Raw genomic sequence first — 24,724 nt, forward strand, 5'->3', positions numbered from 1 at the left:
CACAAATCCTTCAAGCATATCTCGACAGGCCACAACAAAGGTTAAGAATATGGCGAGTTCAAGTTAACGAGACCAGTCCATCAACGTGACCTTCAGAAACAGACGAAAAAATTGTCCTTCCTTTAGAATAAATCAACATGAAATGAAAGGGAGGAAGTCATATGTCTTGTAATCCATTTGGATAGAAGACTTTCTTGGAGGAAACAGCTTAGAATTAAATTTAGACTTATATTAGATAATTGGCGGAAAATCACAACAATCTATCGAGAATAAGTTATGGGTATATAAGACAACACTTAAACCTATTTGGGAATATATGGAATCCATCTGTGTTCAGAGTTCACATCAAATATAAATATTATCGAGGTATTCCAGTCGAAGTTCTGACAATGATAACATATGATCCATGGTGTGTGTCCAATAACATCGTTGCAGGGGATCTGAAAGTCCTTTTCGTTAGAGAAGAAATTGAAGTGACCAATGAAAACTACAAGAAAGACATCAGTCTCACCCAAATCAATTGACGAAAAGCCTAGTGTTACAACTTATTATCCGACGTAGACTCAAAAGATTTACTCCATATGACATCGCCACCAGATTTCAATATATTTTATATGGATTAGAATTGTTCTCTAGGTTTACTATTATATTTTAGCATATTTGATTCCAAATTGCCTGGGAGTGTTAATTATGTAATGTCCTCTATATTAACTGTTATCTTTTAACTTACTTTGTTATATTCATTTGTGATACCGGTAAGAGAATAAACTGGATAATTAGAGGAAGGTTCTACTCCAAAACAGAAACAGATTGCGAATAAATGAAAAAAAGTTCATTTGAATCGGTTTTTTCATTTGAATATTTGGATTAAGTTTTCCAGAAGTAACAATATCAAATTTTCTAAATTCTAGAAGCTCCTTATTTCGAATATCTAAATAAATTATTCTAGTAGGTTATAAGTAAATTGTATATCAATTTGGATGATTATTGTAATAATGTAAATTAGAGTAGAATTCTCCTACTATATCGAAAGTTTTTATTCTAGTCTCGTTGTTCTTGTTCAACATAAAACAGATATTCTTTGCTGTCTCAATGGTTGACTTTTTATTTCAGTCTTCGATAACTTTTCCACTCACGTACTTCGCAAAGTTTAATTCGACAATTAACAATAAAGAATTCGGAACTTTTTCGTTCTCTTTATACAACTTTCACCGAATCTGTCCAAATCGCGAATGAATAAAAAATGTCTTAGTAGGTCACACGTTTAAGTATTTGAATAATAGTGTCATAACGTCGGAAATTTTTCCACTATTTTCTTTCGTCTTCGTTTGGAGTGTTAATTTTTTTATCCCTATCCATGAAATTATTTTGACGTTTATTTACAGAGGGTTATTTGATGGTTTAATTAATCTACGTTGACCAGTAAAATAAGTCTATGATATCAAACCAAATTAAATTAGTCAGCCACATAATCGGTCCATAAAAACGTTCCATTTGTCTGCGTATGTTATAAACTATGCTTTTATCATGGCATTTTGATATTTATCTGTTTTTTATTGTTTGGTTTCAATATTGAAAAAATGTGGATATATGCTAATTTTTTCGTTGGGAAAGTAATATATTCAGTATAACAGCTAGAAAACACAAATATTTCGCATGGCGTTTCCAATAAAAACCCTTTAGCTAGTGAAGCATCGACGCCAAAAATAGATGAAAATGAGGTCGTAAACATTTAGTACTTTAGTTCTAACAGATAGACGTAGTATATTGAATTTGATTGGATGATGAAGAGGCTATTCTTCTTCTTTTGCTATCCATTAATGGAGGTTTGCGAACCAATTCTCTTGTGGTTCTTATTCCTGTCCAATGTTTTATATTGTGGGGCCACGACATCCTGTTTCTACTCAATGCTCTTCCCTCTATCTTTCTTTATGTCAAGAGCTGAAGAAAATGGTACCTCTTGCTCCGTATCCAGATCCCAGGTATGCTGATTTTCTAAATTTTATCGAAGAATTCACTATTCTCTCCAGAATTTCTTCTTTGGTTTCCATAGAGCTCTCGCTATTTTTCGGTATATCGACATTTTAAATGCCCCCAATCTATTTATGATTCAATGTCCAGCCTTCCAAACCATACAATAACACGGACCATGTGGGAAATTTTGAGAATCTCATCTATGATTGGGGTGAAAATATGAGTTCATAAAAAATTCTTGGATTTCATTAATGAGCTCCTTGCTTCTTTTATTCAGCACTTGATCTTTACATATGATGAGCAGTTTTCACATAACCAAGTTCCCAGATAGTTGAACTTTGTTAGCCGTTTAATCTCTTCGATATTTTATGATAGTTTTACATTCTGGAACTCATCTAATTTGCGGGTAATTACTAGGAATTTTGCCTTTTTTGTGTTGATATTGATTCCCATAAGCCGACTTACAATTATTCCAATTATGTTCAGGAATCTTTAGAGGTCATTTATGTTATCAGCCATCAAAACTATGTCATCGGCATACCGTTTATTGTAGATCTAATTGTTATTTATTTTGATATCTAATTGTTGACTCTCGAGGGCTTCTTGAAAGATGTTTTTCGAATAAAGGTTAAAAAATGAGTGCGAAGAGAACATATCCCTGCCTAACTAATACCTTTAAAGATTTTTTGGGCCTTTGAAAGATCGTTGTCAAGCTTATCTGCAGCTGATTGGTTCCAATATCAGTTTTCAATACAGCGTATACTTTTTTGATCTATGTCAAGTCTCTTCAGTATTTGAACGAGTATATGAGGCTAAAAGATCCCTTTTATTTCAATGAAGATCATAAATTGTAAAACTTGTACAATTGCAAAAACACAACTACACTTTTGCTTCATACAATAGGAAATCCGCAGTTCTAGAAAGAGAAGTAATAATTATCTGGCAACCTTCAGAAAACCTTTAAAAAATTCGAGAAATGAACATATTCATATTTTTTCCATATTACATCGTTTCCATGAAAAGAAATAATCCCTTTCTGTAAAAAATGAGCTACAATCTCAATATTGATTATGCTTGTAAACTTTCTTATGTGTATAATTCCATTTTATTATTGATTTTTAATGATTGTTTTATAAATTCATTACTTTCGAGTCTGAGCAATGGATAATTATTTTGATATTGTCCAAGTTATTTTAGGCATTCCTCTAAGCATTGTTTACATACAAACTCGAAATAACGGACAAATTGATAGAAACTTCTCATATGAACAACAATACATGTGTATTATATACAAGTTATGAGAGAAGTCATTAAAGAGATTGATGAAATCAGTACCTCGAGTGATGCAAGCAAATCAGCATAGCCGCAGCTATGAAAATATTCAGTTGGACAGTAGATTAACCAATTTTTGTGAAATTTCAAAAAAAAAGTGCAAAAACCGCATCTGACAGTTATCATTTATTGAGAGACTTGTATAGCAGTGAATGTTTATCAAGTGCTTATACTTTTGAGTGTATTGAGTATTTTAAAGTTGAACGAGAAGAGAATCTAGATAATTTCAGTACAGGTAGCTCTAGTCATAGGTTCTCTTCCAAGACACTACGCCGTTTCATTGCGCATTATGGGTCAATAGGTTTCTTGCTCATTTTAACAACCCACTCTAAGGAAGTCCGCTTTATTCGATGTATCTTGCGGAGTGACATTTTTATCTGTTTCCTAAAGTGCGATCTTCATTAAAAGTCACAATATTTAAATCCGTTGAAGCAGTGAACAATATAGCAACCCTCTCAATCTCTCTCACCCATAAAGTGTTGTAGGGGTATGCCATATATATAGTGAAGGTGATAATGAAAAAAAAAACGTATGGATTCAGGATAGAATATTTCACATTGTCAACTTCGTAATTAAATAATCACACCTAATATACCTTTATATAAGTCATTCCGAGAAAATCTGTAATTAATAGACCATACAACAAAGTAAAATTAACCTCAAACAATCAAAAATGAATATTTCAATAAAAGGTTATCAGTAAATACGAGGTGAAATGAGGAAAATTATTTCATTAGAACCAAAATAGCTATATTAAATTCATGACAAGGCAACGTTGAAAAAATCAAAGTAATCATGAATGGAATACATCTCAAGGTAAAAAAATGATAAAAGAAAAGCCGAAAAAAGATTTGACAAAGTAATTAAAAAAGTATTATTGTGAGTATAGTGTGAGGATTGCTTATTAGGTTCTGAGAGAGACAAATAAAAACAAATAATTATAATAGGATACGGCTATATTGTTTTTCAAAATATTCTCCATCGTGATTAATACACTTTTGCATACGTTTGAACCAATTATCGAAGCATTTTTTCCATTCTGATTGAGGTACCACTAAAACATATGATTTGAACGCATCAACTACTACTTCAGAGTAGAAAAATGTTGACCTCTCAATTTATTTTTGATCTGCGGAACTAAGAAGGAATCATTGGGTGCCAAACAAAGATTATTCGGCAGATAACCCATCAATGTTTAAACTATTTAAAAACGTTTTTCTTTGGGCTGATGTGTGAGAACTCGCATTATCATAGTGGAAAACGATTCTTCTTCTGCATATGGCAAGAAAACACGACCATTGGTTTCAAAATGCTTCATGCGCAAACAACTTTTGTTGGATTTGGCTCGTCTTGAAAGATCTATAAAGTCGATTGTTGTTTAGTTTCAGGTTCATATGCATAGATCCATCATTCATCGTCTGTCACGATCTTATAGACGTATAGAAGTATAGATTTAATTTTATCAGTATTTCTTTGCACCAATCGACACATGCTTTTTGAGCGATTGTCAAACTATGCGGTATTCAACGTGAACAAATCTTACTGACAGTCAAAAGTTCATTCAATATTGAATGCTGTTGGCTTAATCCATGTCAAATGTCCTAGAAAATTATAGTATCTGTGAACTCAAATAGCATTCGCATTCAGTACGTTCACCATTAAAAATGTCAAGCTTTATGATGGCATTGTCAGATTTGACATATTCACATAAGTGTTGCTATATCTGAAAACTTAAGTAGCAGCCACAGTCTAATTTTTTTGGAATTGAACCGAATTTGTGTGGGATCTACCGGTATTATTTTAAAATAACATGTATATGCAGGTATTATTGAAATCTTTGTTATTAGTATAGTTTTCCTTGAATGCAATTATACAAAATTTTCGAAAAATTCACAAAAACATATAGTTTTTGTTAACATTCAAATGAACATAATTTTAAAAGAAAGGAATGGTTTCCAGATTTTTTTTCCACAATATTTCTTGGTATAGAGACCTCTAAAAAATAGCAAAGCAGAATTTGAGACAATCTGATTGATGTCAGATATTGAATTTGGGGTTTTCATAGCACGAACAATAGATGAAAAATGATTTAGTCTCCTATCAACATTACACTAAATCAAATCAAATCAAATACGAATTCTTGATCACCAAAATCGTATTCTTTCTATATTTTTTCATTTGCTTAACATTTCCAAAATTAACAATTAGATAACGAAAGCAGCGTGCTGTCTTTTTATTTAAATTAGTGAACGAGAAGAATATGAGAAAACTCGTGCAATCTGAGAATTTTTTCGATTTCCCAGCATCTTTTCAACTGAAAATTATGTATCAAACTCAAAAGATCTGAATCATCATTTGTTGATCCAAATGGAATTGTCGAAAAACCTGATACGTCAAAAAATGTGGAATCAACATTAAATACCACTTAATAGAGGATTTTGCCTCATTAACATTTCGCTTGACTCACTAACGATTGATTTTTCCTACATTGATTTCGAGTTATAACGATCAGTTTCATTCGAATTCAATATAAATACGGTACGTTTGAATATAGTATAAGTTACTGTTAATTTGATGTGATTTAAAAAATAAAATGAAGACACTGAAAGTGTTATATACAATGGGATTTATGGGACTATTTGTTACTGCAGAACGGTTACCTGGTTTTAGAGGCTATGGAAGTGGAGCAAGTGAACATACCTCGGGATTTGGAGGTGTAATGGATGAAATTTTTCATGAAAATACTAATAGAGGTGACGATGTTAAACCTGTATTTGAAACATTTGAGGATCATTCTTATGAACATATTAGTAATCTAGGTAAAATGGGAAGTTCTGCTGGGGAAAACCTAGAAGTTTATCCCAGAATTTCAAGTTATTACGCTGATTTGGGTATAGTACCTAATGAAGACGGTAGTTCTTGTACTTGTCCTTTCGAATTACAAAGATATCAACGTAGCCATCACAATCACAGAATATTTGGAATGCGTGGATTGAGAAGAAACGGATTTGTGCCACATTTACATGGTCATGACAATTTGGAAGGTATATCACAAAATATGAAAGGTCCATCTGTATTGGAAAATGAAGCAAACAAATCGAAATAATAGATATTCAATATAGTAGAACTTTTATTTTCTTCATTACAAATAAGTGATATTTCCTTGTATCTATATTAATTAGAAATAAAATTCAATAATAATTTACAGAAGCATGTATTTTTTGATTCGATATTCACTATACTAAACACACTGTTTATTGCTACCACTAAAACAACACTGCCTGACGCGTGCTTTCTTAACCAAGTTATCGTCTTCAGAGACCGAAGGTAAGCAGAAATTCCAATTCAATTAAGGTTGAAAAATATAAAATTAATAATATGGGCTTATAGTTAATTGTTCGAACAGTTGTTTTTAGAAAGCTGAGACGTCAACAAAAAAAAAAACAGTTTCAATGAAAAATTAAGTTTGGTACGTTTCGAAGGTAATAATATAATTCAAAGAACTTTTTCGAATACCACATTTCATAAAGATCTGAAAGTGTACAAGATAGGAGTCATGCGGTCAATCTTGTCACGTATAAAATAAAATTGGAAAATAATTATATGACCAGATACCAAAAGTTCAAAACAAATTTCATATTTTTCAGGAATAATATGTTTTTATTCACACTTTGTTTATTTTCAACTCTTCTATTAGCAACTTCTAATATCATACCATACGTCTACGACCCTTATTCTATCTTTATTTTAATAATTAGTAATTTTCAATTTAACAGAAGTTATATTTCAATTAAGAAACCTTCTTCATTAAAATTCATAATGGTTGACGTAAAGGAAAGAAGTATAAAAACCTTCAACGAAAACCCATAATATTCATATGAAATATGAAGTAATTACTATTAATTGAATAATTAATTAGTAGATTTTTAATTGATATGTATGGGAATGAGGAAAAAGTAAGTAAGCACGAAATATTTCAAGCTAAAATATTAACGAACGAGAAGTCATATTGAATACAAAATATGTACTGTATAATTCAGTTTAATTCAGAAAATCATATACACTACGAACCAAAGGAACTATTTTGTCTTCTTTCTTTGCTCCAGCACCGGGGATACTACGTATTTACAAATGATCAAGTAAGACAACTCCTTTTAGAAAGTTCAGAATCTGCTGGCACAGATCTTCATTTTCTTATTCATACGCATCCAGGTGTGTTGCTTTGGAATTCCGTAGTCCAAGGATGGTAAAAAAGGTATGAATAGTCGATTTCACAAGATTTCGTTTGGATTCCACTGAATATTGAGTACTACCCGTAATAATCCCATGTTGGTAATCCCAGACAAATAGTACAGGTAAATATCTAGGTCTTCATGAAATACTTCATGATGACCTAGGTAATATATAATTAATAAAAAATTATTCTTGAATTTGGCTCCTGAAGCAAAATTGTTTATAAAAAATGTTTACAGTCCGTTAAAGTGTCCAGATTTGAGAAAAATCCAATCCAAGGAAACTGAAATTGAAAAAAAAGTAATGCCAATATCATCAAGTGTGTAATGTATAATTTTCGAAGCCTAGAACAAAAGATACACTACCTAGATATTATTGGAAAAGATTGATTAATGATGAATTTGATGTAACCATGATTTATTCGTACAAAAAGTTTACAAATGATTGTAAGCTGATGTGATACTCTAAATAGAGATTGGGTGGATTGGTCTAAGGAGTATTAACAACAACACCATTTTTGTTATACAAATATTCACGTTTTCATAGCCAACAGCTGGATATTACAGAGCAAAGAAAAAAATCATCCATTTTAAAGCTGCAGCAAAGCGGATCTTGTACCAGCGCTTAAATAATATGACTAAGGGCTGGTTTCTTCACGTTCTAATAAAGTCCCAAATAATTATTAGCCACATAACTTTTAATTGTCGAATAAATGTTTACCGTTTCTTCACCCTTGTTGGTTTAAATCAGAAGTAACTAATAATTAACTTAATTATGCATTTAACAAATAGTCTACTGTTGGTAACACTATGAAAGATGCCCATATAGCAGTCGTCCATGTATTGAATAAGGAAAAAAATGTTGTTGTTCTATTGACGGTTTCCTATGATTTGTGTTTGTGACAACGATCTGTGCGTAATTATATTTGCACGTGTTTTGTTAAGGTTAATGTTCAAATAGTCGCTAGTTGGAAAAATATGTGTTGGTCTGAAAATTATAGTTTATATTGATAGGAGAGGAAAAAGAAAACGATCAATTCCATCATTGGACAAAAAATTGGAATGATCAATTTCATGACGAACGGAATAAACTCGTTCTTATGGAATTTGCTGTGTTTTCTCAATGAATTCTTCATCAAACAAATCTTCTAAATCTTGAAAAGCATCCATATTAAATAATTAATTATTTGTATGACGAATATTTCCAAAAATGAGCTAATCAAATATAGGTATAATAAATTAACAAATCACTTTTGATGTATGTCAAAGGTTAAGTTTCTTCTAAACTCTTTAATTAACACTTGTGACATGTGATGAAGACATCGGATTTTTGGTTATTCGGTAAATAATAGTTAGTAGGGACTTTATTAGGAAGTGAAGAAACCCGGCCTAAGGCAGTGGGAGATTCACTAGTGCCTCAAATATGGTGAGAAATCATGTATTTAAAGCTTTTTGAGAGTTGGTAAGCAGTAGCAAAAGAAGGTTATACATTTTTGCACGTCTATTATTTAAGGTGAAATTTGATTTGCGAAATACATCTGTACCATTTGGTCTTTTTTTATTACCGTAAATTCTTCTCATCAATGTCTAATCGCAAAAAAATATTCTGGAAACTAATTCTTCATCTAATTCTTTCAGTAGTCAATTGCGGTTATTTCAGCAAATAGTGACAAAACAATTAAGGAATTTATTGTTATTAAACAAGGTTTTTCGAAGTACAGTCAATAAAATTTTGAGAGGCCAAAGTCGTGCTACAGTTTTTGACACGCGAATCTCAGGGTCCAAAAATTCCTTCATCTAAGGTGAGAACTTACTTTTTATTGAATTCAGTTTGTAATTATAAAGAAGTTACCACAATAACCTAATAACTGTTCATATAATATTAAGGTTATATTGTATATTAAACTTCAGCATACATACGATTTTTCAAATAGAGGATTACGAAAAAATATTACTAAAAAGCAAACGCCTTCCAATGCAAAAGGTGGAAATTGGCAATTTATTCATATTCTTTAAGAGAGAGGCTCGGCATGAATCATATAGGTTAATTTAGATGAACAAACCACGGTTTATATATTTGAAATCGAGACATTTTTCATGTTGCTGCACGATGTTTGAAGATTACCTCCTTTCAATCAATACCGATATTGATCCGATAGAGCGGTAATTAAAAGTTATGCTGCAGCTATAAACACTCAGACAATTGCAAATTACATTATAAAACTCGTAGATGCATTCTTTTAACAATTTCCGGTTGAGCAGAGGATATCGCGTTGTAAGAAAATGAAACAGTTTTAAAAGGAATTGCCTATAGTTAGAATCATTAACATCAACAATGTTAGTGATTAGCTAGATCCTAAGATGATAATAGTAATATTGATGAAACATCCTGATCTGAGATCGGAGGGTTGTCGGGAAATGTGAATATATTATTATTTCCATTCATCAAATGAGCAAACCTGATTTTGATTATTATATATTGCAGCATTTTTCTCCAAAAACATTATACACTCTCTGTATAGACAGTAAAAACCTAATTTTGTATAATTATTGGAAACTTTCGTATAGGTGCAATAAGGTATTACGTAAAATAGAAATATGTATGTAGGTAGATGTATTAATTGTTTTATATATATTATATTTTAAGAATTATGATAGAAATATTAAAAAACCGAACGTTAAAATGTATAATAATTAATATCAATTAACAAATATTTTGATATTTATAGATTTCTACTAAACTAATCCCTTTCTTGTACGTAACGCTACGAAATAGGCAAGCCCTGATAGTCAGTACTTGCTTCCTTATATAATAGTCCATTCTCTCTAGTTTGTCCTGCAAATCCTTCTTAAATCTCCCCATTAATTACCCCTTCCACAAAAATCTACTTTAAATGATGCTTGAGGATACATACAGTGGCTTTTGTGTTATCTATTTGTGTTGAGCTCGCTTTGAGTAATCTAACTCTTCCATATAGTTAATTTTCTTTTTAGAATTATTTAACTGACTGCTTATCACAGATCCAAGAAATTGCCAAATAACATCACCAACTTAAAACTCATTCATTTTTTCTTCAATACCCATTCCAATAAATAATTTAGATCGATATAGTTCCGATTACAGGGAGATTTACAAATATCCTTAACATTTCAATAGGTCTAGATATTAAGAATTTCGCACCTTATAAAAACACCTTTAGAATTTGAGGGTTGAAATATTTCTTTAAATCTACTTATACAGGGTGTCCCACAACGAGTTAAAACTATCTGTATATGAAAAATACTTGTAGTGAAGTTATGAAAATTTCTACGTATATGTTTTCGGATACGATCTTTTTAAATAAAATATTTTCAAAGGTGGTAACTTAGTTATTTTAAATGGAACATCCTGTATATAATACATTTTTAAAATATAAGTAAAATTTTATTATAATTTTGTCTAAAAACTTTTTTCGAAAAATGCATATTTTGAGTTATTGATTTTTTTATAAAAAATTTGACCGTTGCAAAAGTGTTCAAAATTTAACTTTGTAAATGTCAAATTTCTTTATTTTTTAAAACAGAAGCACCCAGTTTTTTCTATTTTAATGCATTCAGGAGTGAAAAATAAGGCAAATTCAAGTATACTTTCCTATACCTAAACCTTACCGTTATCCAGATATTAAATATTTTCTGTAAATTTTTAGAGATGCAGGTGTGATCTAAATTTTATTTTCACACGTTAATACAACCACTAAGAAATAAAAAAGTATTTTTCTTTATCTTGTCAAAGTCTGTAAAAAAAATAAAATCAAATTGTATTTACTAATCCTATTACAACTTTTGTCTTTTCCGAGATATTTAAGGTTTTAAATTATTATTGTATTTTTTAACAAGTTTTAATTTTTATGTATATTGTTGATACTTTCGAAAATCTTCAAAGTGGCTCTTTCTCAATTTAATAACTAATAAATAAAATTTAGAGAAAAATACTTTTTTATTTCTTAGTGCTTGTATCAACGGGTGAAAATAAAATTTAGACCACACCTTCATCTCTAAAAATTTACAACAAACATTCAATATCTGGTTTGGTACGGTAAAGTTTGGCTATAGGAAAGTATACATGATTTTGTCTTATTCTTTACTCCTGTATGCATTAAAATAGAAAAAACCGGGTGGATTTATTTAAAAAAATAAAGAAATTTGATATTTATTAAGTTGAACTTTCAACACTTTTTATACGCACCCTGTATAAAATAAAAAACATAGATTCAAAACGTCTGACCTTGTTAAAAGTAACCGAACAGAAACTATTTTCAAATCTTTAATGGTATCGTCGTAAAAATTATTAACTCAAAAAGTATGCATTTTTCGAAAAAAGTTTCAAGACAAAAGTGTACTAAAATTTTATGTAGATTTCAAAAATGTATTATATACAGGATGTTCTATTTAAAATAACAAGTTAGTAAAGTAAAGAGTAAAGGACTCAATTTTCGAATGAGCTAAGTTGTAGTTGCAAGCTGCATCGCAAGTTCTAGAAGCATTCAATTAGGATATCATCTAACGAATCGTCAAAATGAGCTGATGCCCATTGAATAATAGTTTTGTCTTAAATTTCTGTGAGCAGATTTATTTGCTTTGTGAAGTTTTTTGTTAGTTTTTAGATCTCATAAGGGCTACTTAAAGAAGTGTGGTAGTTCCTTCTGGTAACGTGTCATTGCAAGGAGGTCGTGTAGTTGCTTAAAGTACCCGTTAAAATTACTGCCTGGAATTACTCAATTTCGATTGAATCAAATACATGTAGTATAAAGCATATGCAACTTTTAAAATTAAGAATGCACCTACACGTTTACAGTGAATTATTAATCGTTTACATTTTCACTAAACATATATACCAGATATCCGAACGAATTTTTTTCTTTTTCCGTTCTATTTAACTGCAGTTTGGTAACTCCAATCCTTTATACAAGACTATACACCTGCCTTGCACAGCAATTGATTACAGATTCAGTCTGAAAGTATTTGAAAGCTTAAGCTTTTCAATATTTTCTTTTGTGTCTGGGTGTAGAAACTACTTAGTTTTTAATATCAAGTAGGTACGTGTCAATATCCATCCATATTGGAAAATGGTGAGAAATGAGCGAGATTCTGAGTAAAACTCTTTTCATCTTACGAAAAGGGTTATCTCTTTGCAACCTTAAAAAGTGCTCACTCGTGTTTGACAGACTTAATTTATAAACTGTAACGCAATAGTGAAAACTAATCTTTGAAAACTAGCGATTTTTTTATACAGCACTTTTACAATTTAATCTAAAAACAGATAAATAGAATATGTCACTAAAGTGAGTAAGGAACCATCCATTGACGGTACTCTGAGAGTATTTATTGTGGGATTTCTTCTGGCATTATTCTCTTCAATTTTCTCTTGGCTAATAGCTGGTTAGGAATAGATTATTTATTAATTCTTTGCTGTGGTCATTTGATCGATTTTTGTATCTTATGGCATAGTTCTTCACCTCATATTTGCTACGTGGGATGTTGACTATGTATACTACTTGAAAGTTTACTAGCAAACCGACCACTCCGACATCGAAAATACTCAGTTTCAACTGTTTATACAATACAAAACAACTATCACTAGAGAAAAAAAAACAATAAAAGTACGAGAAAATCGATTGTTCACCCCACAGCCACCATTTTATTGTAGCCGTTTTCAATAGGAAAAAATTGATGTTAAGTGGTTAACCTTCCACATCCACATGGCGCAATCCATGCGCCACATTACATTTGTATTTAGTATGCTTTATAGTTTGAAGGTATTCGGTTGTTCAAATTCCACTTACACGGAAATAAAGATGATTTGTCTGACGTTGATTGCGATGAAAGAGAGTTAGATATTAATAAAAATGATATTGATATTGCCGTTAATGATAGTGATAGTTCTATACAAGGAGGACCTGATAAAATGATTATGAAGAAGGAATTATACATCAGCGGACTGAAGCACACACAAATTTACAACATTATAAAAGAAACACACGCCAAACTTACTCAAACAGTATATAAATCAATAACCTCACTCGGTTAGAGCTTAACTCGACTGCTGTGAACTGAACTGAGTAACGATTGGTGAAATGGATGACATGGCGTGTTGCAGTGGTGGCGCCAATATTAATGTTCTTTTTTGCAGGATGTTCATACCGTTTCAGTTTGTTCCGGGACGCGGGACAAGTGAGGGAAATACGGGAATGTTCTATGATATACGGGACGACTGGCAACCGTGCTGTAACTAGATATAATGTTACTTGAGTAAGAATAGTAGTAATAAAAGCTACTGAACTATAATAATTTTTTATTCAGTGTCTTTAACAACTATAAATATGAACCAACGGTAGGTACGTGTACGAAGAGTAAAAGTTGCTCATATTGTTCGACCTCGAGTTACACTCATTTATAATATCTGGGCTATGGAAATATCGCTTTCTATACTTTATTGTAAACCGACTTGTAATAAAAGTGCAATTTAAAAAACAGTTGAATAACAAATTTCTGAATATTCACAATTAATGAAAGCAAGACATACAGCATGTATCACCTTGTGCTTATACTGATCTACTTGAATAATTTATTTTTACTATTACGCAGTACCTGTGTGAAATATGAAAAAATGAATAAATTTAAATTATATTGTCGTTGCCAAATGTAAAATTTTTCAGATATGAATCTTATATAAGATCACCTATATCATGAGCGGTTTCTTATTGGGAACGTGGCAAGGAAACATCAAAGTGGACTAACTTTAATATTTTCCGAGCTTTCGAATACTTATGTATTCATCGTCTGGGAAATATCTGATTAAAATTTTCGGTGGTTTTGAATCGTATTCAAATTCATACACACCGAAGTTCTAATAGACACATAATTTATCTAGGTGAGACATGGTTTGACAATCACGATGTAGTAAATTTCGGTTGGGTTGACAATAGTAAAAATTGCTGTTTCAATGGGCTATGTTCCAAAGGAAAACGTTAAACTGCTGAAAAATTAGAAAATGTGCAACTATTTATCATGAATATATGACAGCAGTCGTGGCAACTCCTTAAGATACCAAATAGCAGTAGTAAAAAAGCTCAAATGTTCGCATTTATGTCTGAAAAAAATATTCCTATCCCTGTCAGCGATCGTAAAAAAGGCCCAATCAACAAATAATTGATTACTGTTATTAAAGGTCTAAAGATAGAGGAAATTTATTTTATTGAAAAGCGGTGCAAAAAACAGGTTCATAATCTTCTAAGACTACCTCCTCACTATTGCATATTTAAACCTATAGAGTTAATGTGTACAAACGTAAAATCAAAATTACGAAAATATAATGAGTCTCCAGAACTGAGTAAAGAGGTTGTAAACCTCGTAAAGAACTAACAGCAGACCGTCAAGAGCTTTGGAAAAACTGTGTTGAACATGTTATCAAAGAAGAAGATGAGTATTTGGTATCACCCTCTTTACAACCCTTCATAATTTAATCAAATGATGACTCTAGTTCAGACGATTCTGACTACCATGATTATTTATAAAGATACTTTGGAATTGAAATGTTTTTTTTGTTTTATTTACAAAGAATTTATTTTCCTTTATGGTTTTTGTTATAAAATTTCGATTTCCAGACAAAAATAACGAATGGAGTACATTTCACATCTGGTACCCTGTTTAAACCAAACTCCCTCACAGACAGCTACATTTTACTTTACTATTTATGTTTTATAATTTAATATTCAGTTATAACAAGTTAACGAGCTATAATAATGATTTTTTTTTCCAAGTTCCAAATAGGATTAAAATTAAGTGCTTCTGTCTAAATAACGGCGTAAAATTCCGTCCAATTTATAATTCGATTGACTTTTAAATTTAAGTTAAACATATTTTTAAGAGTATTTATAAATATATATATATATATATATATATATATATATATATATATATACATATATATATATATATATATATACATATATATATATATATATACATATATATATATATATACATATATATATATATATATATATATATATATATATATATATATATATATATATATATATATATATTTACAAAGTTTTTATAGGTATCAAAATGTAGAGGGTTTTGGGTTTTTCAAATTGACGTTTGTATATAAACAACAATAACAACATAAATGTTTCTTTTTTGTATAATTCCAACTCCGTTTTTGCTTGTTTGACAATAAAATATAGAATTGTTTTTACAAGTTAGAAATCAGCTGACTGAACTAAATAAAGTTGTAAACTTTGCTTAATCATTACACAAACGTACCTAATATAAATATGAGTTATTAGATATTGTTATTAAGGCCATTGGGCGGAGGTACCTTCAAGGTTTCCACATATAATATATTAATTATTAAAATCATATGTAGCGCAACTCATACCTTTTGTTTAAATTCCACCGTTAACAAACTTAGAATTAAAAAATGCCATTTTTGTTTCTCAATGTGGTTCACATTTGAGAAAAAATGTTTCTTCTGCGAATGATTTACGACATGTATGACTACACAAGTGTTATTTGGGCTTAGAAAATAGTTGGTAATCCCCCGAGAACAAATCTGGATAATAAGCCGGATGCTCAATAAATTAGAAGTCTGTCAGAAATAATGCGGTTGTTGCAATGGCATACCTGTGCAACACTCGTGAACAATAAACAACTTGTATTATGATTTCCTTTTGTAAATTGTCTTCAGCCTTCAGCATCTCATAATACGGTTAGCTGAACTCAGCTGAATCTTGAATTGCTTAGGCGGTGGTGGACCTTAATATTTCAACTCCCTCTTCTACATTTTAGTCTCTAAATAATAGAGATGGATCAATTACTTATCCATTGTTACTAATCTTGCAAAAATTGCTCCTTGTTTTGGCTGTACTGCGTTAAAATACTACAAATGTCTTTTTCGGTTTAGTTTGTGTTTATCATTCATCCATTCTTGATAAGCGGCTGTATTTTATGTACCACATGATATGAGAGACCACTATCTTGAAACATTTATTCAATAGTCGTAGTCGTTGATCTTGCTAGAAGATATCAACGATCAATAACTCTTCCACCTACAAGGTCTCTTTTATAAGCGTAACCATTCAAACACCTGCCGTTTCTAGAGTCCAACCACTTGTATACCGAGATACGACTCTCTACATTGCGGGTTTTTATTGTAGGTGCAAGTTGACATTCTTCAGTTTCTCACGCAATTCTCTACATAATAGGTTACAATGATTGTTTTGATTAAGATTTGGGTTAGGAGTAAAGTAAAGGGATCAACCTAGTTAACAGCTTGCTTCCATTTATTTCCTGGTATATATTCCTTGTTCTTCCTCTCTGTTTTGCACGCTATGCTCTTACCATGAAGATATTCTTTTTAGATAACTCGATAATTGCAGTTTTCTCAATTTGACTATGTCAATGATTGCTGAATCATTATTTAACCCATATATTTATTTATTTCCACGTCTTTCCCAACCTCTTTAAGTTTATTCTTTATAGATTCATGCTGTTCACATATCCTAACTTCTTTTTATGCGTTTTATTCGAAACCCAGGCTTCTCTGCCATAGCAGATGCTGTATTTCTTATGACTGCTCTATATATCCTCATTATTGAAACTTATATTAACTTTAGAATTTGACGCCTGCAAATCTCATAGTGTCAAATAGTCAGTTTTAGAGTACTATTTCCTAATTTGTCATTCATTAAAACGTATAAATTCATAAATCTGTTTTTTTCTTCTAACTTTATTCTACTGCAGTTTTGGATCTCGATTGCCTGCATATCTAGTTTAGCATTCTTTCCGATTTTCATATATTGATTTTTCCTATATTTATAATTTTATATAAAACATATTCATTCCACAATTTCACTACTGCTACCCAAGTATTGCGACTTTGAGGCAACATAATATTTCAGACTCTATTAGTATGAATAAACGTTGAATACGAGGAAAATTGCATGTGGGAATTGAATTTTCTAGAGATTCCTAGTTATTACTATTAGGTTAATGAATCGGTTGTTATTATTGTTGTATATGAGGGGTCTAAGCGCAAATGCGCCTCTGTCAAGAATAGAAAAAAAATATTTTTTAGTCAGTCAACACTTCGATGCTCTATTTATGGTTTTTTATTTACAGTATATGTCAAAACCGTTCCTATCCCTTACAAAAAAGCCTTTTATGATCAGAGTGAGATTCAAAAACGACACTATCAAATCCATTCAGTACAAAACTGCCACTGCTACGTCTCGGCCAATCACCGCACAGAAGCCATTGTGATATTTGATTGAATTTCTCGTGTTCTAGTTGTTTGAAATGGGAATAAAAATAGCGGCAGCGCCAGCTAACAAAGCAAGGAAGAGAGTCCTTAATGAGAAAGAATGTAATCGCAACAAGGAAAAGCAAAAACGCTAAGTTTTGCAGCAAGACCTTTTTTTGGCCTCAAATGAATGACTTTATGCATTGGTGATGTACTGTTTCTTTCACAATGACGGTCTCCTATAATAATAATTATAATAGCTTATTTATAAAGGAAGGTTAGGCTATATAACATCACGTCTGCAGCTACACCCACGTGGTAAGCGCGGGCGAAGTCGCACTGACGAGCTAGGTATATGAAATGAATAAATTCATTTTTCTTACGTGTTTCAATTATGCACCGAAAACCTTACAAAACTTGAAATTATTTTTTTGAAAATGTCACCATAAATAAAAAAGAATTTTAAATGTAATGAGATAACCGCACAAGACATCAGAAAACTCAAGATAATTTTATTTTAGAGTACCTCAAAACAAAGTACCCTGCTCATCGTAGACGTAAAATAAAACAGAGACAGGAATCAGAAGCAAAAAGTATTTTTAAAAATTTTAGTACATAGGCTAAGAAGAATATCGAAAATATTTTTGTCTCCTGATCAATTACCAGTTGATCGACGTGGCGGCGATAGATCCTCGGAAAAAAATTTAGCATAAAGCGAGAAAGAAAAGGATGCTTCATTGACAAAAAATTGTTACAATTTATAGACAAAACCTTGTAAAAACAACAAAACAAAAACTTTCCAGTAAATATGCCATCAAAGAATTGCGGAATGCGAGAAAAGATGATATCGATTTGATTTCAATTGGCAAGTGATGGTGCATTTTTCTTCATTGCAAAATATTGAGCCCTTAACTAATTCTGAACGTGGAGTAGGTAAGTAAAGGTCGTGTTCCACGTTCCTAAGTAGATAACCTTGCAACGATCTTACTGAAATTGGAGAAGCGTGTTTACTAATTAGGCAAACGGATTCAAAGGTGAATAAGGAAGGAAGATTCAGAATTTTTAATCTTTTAAAGAAGACCCTTGCAGTGAGCCCTGCTGTTTAGTCCAAGTAAATATCTAACAGCTCTCTTTTGTAGTTTGAAGATATGCTCAAATTTAGTCGCACCACACGTACCCCAGAAGGGAAGGACATATCGGAGATGCCATTCAATAAGGGCATAATGAACTGTTAGGGAGGTTAGGAAAAGTTTAGTTCTTTGGAAACTCAGCGCAAAACAGAAGGAAATTAATTTTTTAGATAAGGCAGCAATACGTAATTCATATTTTAAGGAATTGTCCACAACAAGCCCTAACAATTTTACAGATTCAACCTCAATGGTGGTGTAATTTAATAAAAAAGGATGCAATGTATTTTTATAGGATAAAAGTTTAGTATGGGAAACTTTGAGACAGAGAACAATAGAATCGCACCATGATTTAAGGGTGATTAGTTCATTAGACATGGTCCTATGAAGTGCCGTGAGATCAGTATTGCTCCAAGAGAAACTAGTGTCTTCTGCAAATAATCATTTTTTACCACTATTGTCTAGATAGGCGATGTCGTTTATAAATAGAACAAACAAAATAGGACCTTGTACTGCGCCTTGGGGCACTCCACATTCTGTTGGCTTGCAAGATGACATCGTTGTATCAACCCTTACAAACTAACTTCTGTTGGTAAGGTATGACTTAAACCATGCGAGAGGTGTTCCCCTGAAACCGTAGTACTGCAATTTGTTGATTAAAATATCATGATTAACACAATCGAAAGCCTTAGGAAAATCACAAAAAGTTGCAGATAGCATCATTTGGCATTTGTTACTTAAAAACCCAAGTAGAAGCAGAGTATCATGTAATTCATAGAGACATTTAAATGTATTGAGTCACATAACTGTCGCTTCCGACATAAAGATAAAAAAATGTGGCGCATGTATCAGCAGCAACAAGAAAATCTAAATTTCTAACAGAAATTATAATATTGGTTTCAATACACCGATGTTTGTCGATGTTTGCAGTAAATGTACTGAAATCGGGGGAAAAGTGAAGTAGAAAAAAAGTAAGCCTAATGACAGATTTGCGAATACACAAATTAAATGCAAATGATTTTTCTGAATATTTGCGCGTATATGATGAATGTTAGTTTTATCATTTGATTGTCAAAAAAATCAAGTACTTCCAAAGGTTCCTGACCAGATAGCCTATTAAAGTCTTCAATTATACATGTATAATTCTGCAATTGGACGGATGTGTGCTCACTGGCTCACAACGTATGCTCCGCAAAATGTAAAAATTGTTGTATTAATTTTTCCAAGCCAATCTATTATGCCAACCATAGACCATAGAAAGGTAATAAAATTGGGTTATGATTGCACAGTAAAAGATTGGAAATCTTATGCCAATAACATAGAACATCATTCCAAATTTTGATCTGAAAGAGATATTATCTCAAAAGAGTAAAAATAAGCCCCAAAGATTTTTGATTCGAGTTGAAATTGATTATAAAGTAGATACTGGAATTTCAAAGAGTATAATGAAATATTGCGTTTCCTCCATGAATGATTTCGGTGTCGGTGGCATACCACCGAATAACGTCAATATCAGTAGACTAAAACTGGAGGATGTCAAGAAATTACTGTGCAAACATTTCGTGGACGCTTGGAAAAACGATCATGGTAATGGGCTTCTTCCCTATTACAAAAATGTAGTGAAGAAAAATAGTATTAATAATGGGGTTGAATAAAATGTTGAAGCATTCTAGAAGATGTGAAGAGTTATAATATCAGGTGACGCAAAAAGAACACATGAATTTCAAACCAGTATTTGCTTTATTTTGATTACATACAAATTGGTCTCTGATAAATACAAAGATTGGATTATCCCATTTATGACTCTGTCCATTGGAATATCGATATGCACTGTTTGTAGAGAACTGATCACTTTTAGAAGATTCTTCAGATAGATGACGGTTCGCACCGTGCGAGGACGATCAGACGACTTCTGCTTCATAACTGATCCAGTTGTGCGAAAAGAGGCAACCCAACAAAGTATTGTGTTGCCATCAGGTTTCGAATCATTCCGTGAAACATTGAACTCTGTGCGGAAAAGCCGTTGAACAGTAATAACAGATTTATTACTTTTGAAGAAATGTTCAACATCAAAAACGCGATGCGCCACGGTCCACTGCGCCATTACTACTAAAACTGGACGCACTAACCTACAAAAAAACCAGCCCCCGCCCCTACTCTCCGCTACTCCACTCAAATTCATGCGTTTTTTGCGACACCCGTTACATGTGCTGTTACATTTATTGAAATACCCTTTATTACAAAGATTGGATTTCCCAAAATAACTTGTCTCTTGTGAGAAAATCTTGTGTTTCATACACTCGCAGGTGTAATATTCTCTCATATTTTGAGAGATTGTGGATAGAGGTGTAAACCTAGCACCTTCAATATTACTTTTAGTAGCGATATTAGTAATAGCTCCATATGAAAATCAGCTAAGAAAATCATTTAAATGTGGTATTTTCAATCAATGTTCCTTCAAAAATTTTGTAATCATCAAATATAGAACGTAGCACTGCTGTGAAAAAAATGAATATTGTTAATTATATATTATAAATAATTCAGATCCCTCCGCCGCTGTAGTATGAATGTCTATTCTGTTATTATAACTAGAATTCTTCAATTTTGAAAGGAACGGAGAATACGCTTAGCTATAAAAAATACACGAGTTTTGAATGAGGTTTCCATTTTGCTTGGTTTTCATTCTTTCATTGTATTACCGATAAAATTAGTTCATAAATATTTCAGTTTCTTCTCTAAATACACCACCCAGTATTAATGAATTATTACCACATTTTTTTAAATACATTTTTGTCTTAGAGTTGAGTAAATTATGGATGAAAATTTGAGAAAAATTCTATTGCTAGAAATAGAATATTTATAATTGTTTGACCACCTCGATCGATTTCATTCCAGGCTCATGTTGAACCCCAATTAGAGTGTATATAGGATGTTGCGGCAAAATTAAGCTCGAAAAATAACTAATCAAAAATGCGTCGATTTTTGGCAGATTTCTGATATCTCTATTCTTAAGTCTAAGATCTAGAAATTGTTCTATAAGGACAATGACAAAACAGCAATTTAGTTAAATAATATGGAAAAATGTGGAGAAAATAAAAACAAGATTCATTGATAATATTAGACAATCATGTTACAATCATAGCAGATATCATTTTCGGAAGCTTGAAGATGAGTTTGACGAATTTTTGAAACCGTTGGTGATATTCATATTGAATACACTATTTATATATATATATATATATATACACTCACAATTAAACTGTCTGCAGCGAGTTTCGATAACCAATCTACCGTCTTCAGAGACGGTATTGTGAATGTTGGTGTAGTGTAGGTAAACAGAGTGTTTAGTTTGAAGCTGTTGAATTTATAGAATCATTACACACATACACACACACACACACACACACACACACACACACACACACACATATATATATATATATATATATATATATATATATGTATGAATTTGGATTGATATATTTGGGTTCTTCCAATCATCTTCCAAAATTTGAATATATTTATATTTGGTTAGTAAAAAAGGTTAAAATCGAGAAAATTATAAATATGGGCACAGAAAAGACTTTTTAAATTTTCATTATTTTATAAATATTGAAAATATTATGTATTTGAAATAATATTATGTTTAAAAGTCATCTCTCCGGTAATACTGTTAAGTAATCCAAAATAACCCTTCTCACAGCAGCGCATCATTACTTTTTGTCAGTTTTATAGATTCCACTTCAACCCAATTAAGGTATCATCTTCATTTATTTAATAATCATTAATGTGACAATAATGAACCATAAATATATTTATCTAATTTTATAATTATTATTTTATAAAATAAGAACTAATATTTAAAGAAGCCTGTAAAACTAATACTTCGTTTATTCATACTGAATACACTGTTTACATCACCACTACACCAACACTCACAATTACACTGTCTGACGCGCGTTTCGATAACCAAGTTATCGTCTTCAGACACTGAAAGAAAACTAAAACTTTAGTCTCTGAAGACGATAACTTGGTTATCGAAACGCGCGTCAGACAGTATAATTGTGAGTGTTGGTGTAGTGGTAGTGAAAACAGTGTATTCAGTATGAATATCGCCAACGGTTCCAGAAATTCCAACTTATTCGGTCATTCAATTTGATATTCGTCTAGTACACCAGTCAGATTAGTGTAACCAATTGTAACTTTAAATTATTAAATCCTCAGTTTGCTAAATACATTGTTTTTTAAAAACAAGTTGGTGAATTGAGATACTTAATTATACCACACGTGTACTAAATGAAGTGAATCGACACTTTTTTATTGTTTCCAACCAATGTGGGTATTGACAGTCGGCATATTTCTTTTTTGAAAATAATATCCAATAAGGTATCCACGCGGCAGACTCGTACAGTCAGTGTCTATAAACATTATTTCTGTTATTTTATTAATATAATAGTGTATATAATGAATAGGTATAAGTATATTAAAATTTTGGTATAAAAGGTGTTGGTGTAGCATTATCAAGTCTGTTCATAAGTTCCCTCGTTAAAAATCTCAACTCTCTACAAGACATTTCACAATTAGGGGCAACCGCATTCAAGGGAAATTAGCAGCTTATTCAAAGAATAGAGATACGAGAAATTTCAAGAAATAATAGTTTAAAAGGTTTCCATTCATAAAATATTCAAATTCAAGATCAAGAGACGCTGTTTTTTGTTAAGTTTGACGCCAATGAAATGTAAACGACTGCAGTTATTTTGTTCTCTATTGAACTTACTTATATAAATATAATTATATAATTCGTTTTGTTAAGGAATCCTTGTTTTACTTATATAATATAATGTTTGAAATCATATTCTCAATAAATAAATATGAAAATTTTTTATTCACAGAAATACTAGTCAAATATAGTATCAAATCCGACAGTTTTTTGAAAAATAAATTGCAATAATTTAAGTTTCTTCCATTTTTACGAATCTTCTTCTTTTAATGCATATCCATTAATGGATGTTCGCGACCACATTTTTCATGGCTTCTCTATCTCTAGCGGTATGGATCAATGTCTGAATATCTTGTATACCCGTCCACTGCTTCACGTTCCGCAACCATGACATCCTCTTCCGACCGAATCCTCTCTTACCTTAAATCTTGCCCTCGAATATCAGCTGAAGGAATTGATATTTATGGCTAAGGTATGCAATCTTTTGTATCTTCACGATATTAAAGAGTTCACGGTCTTTATTGATACGCCTGAGAACGTCCTCATTCCTCATTTTGGCAGTCCATGGTATCTTCACAATTCTACGATATACCCACATTTCGAATGCCTCTAATTTATTGATGTTCTTGACGAATAGTTTGATATTAACACACCCGTCAAATATAACACTCCAATGTACTAGCGTGCCCTATTTGTGTACTAGTACTGGATACGGGGATGAGACAAAAATATTACAGATTATATATTCTTTAAAAAAGTCAAATAGCCAATTGAGTGAATGATAAGGCCTAATACCATACAAATCTTGTCAGTTGTCATATCAAAGCGTGTCATGTCAATTAATCGCCGACAATCTATCGCAATGACAATTTTTCGCAAGAGAAATTAATTGTAAAATTTACTGTCTTCTTATTCTACCGGTATTTACTTATCGACAGTATGATGGCTGAAGGTTTGAATCCATCCAACCTCGATAATGATGGATTTTGAGACTACAGCAATGAATATCCTCCTATGAAAATAAAAGGTTATTTTTTTCACTGCAGACAAT

General features: G+C 31.5%; 1 protein-coding gene across 1 annotated transcript in view; it reads right to left on the reverse strand.

Annotated features, from left to right (window-relative positions):
- Nucleotides 1-24,724, reverse strand: part of LOC130900126 (brain tumor protein) — a 433,383-nt gene that overhangs the window by 407,774 nt on the left and 885 nt on the right. The window lies entirely within an intron of this gene.

Source organism: Diorhabda carinulata, chromosome 12, assembly GCF_026250575.1.
Source record: "Diorhabda carinulata isolate Delta chromosome 12, icDioCari1.1, whole genome shotgun sequence".
Taxonomy (NCBI): Eukaryota; Metazoa; Arthropoda; class Insecta; order Coleoptera; family Chrysomelidae; genus Diorhabda; species Diorhabda carinulata.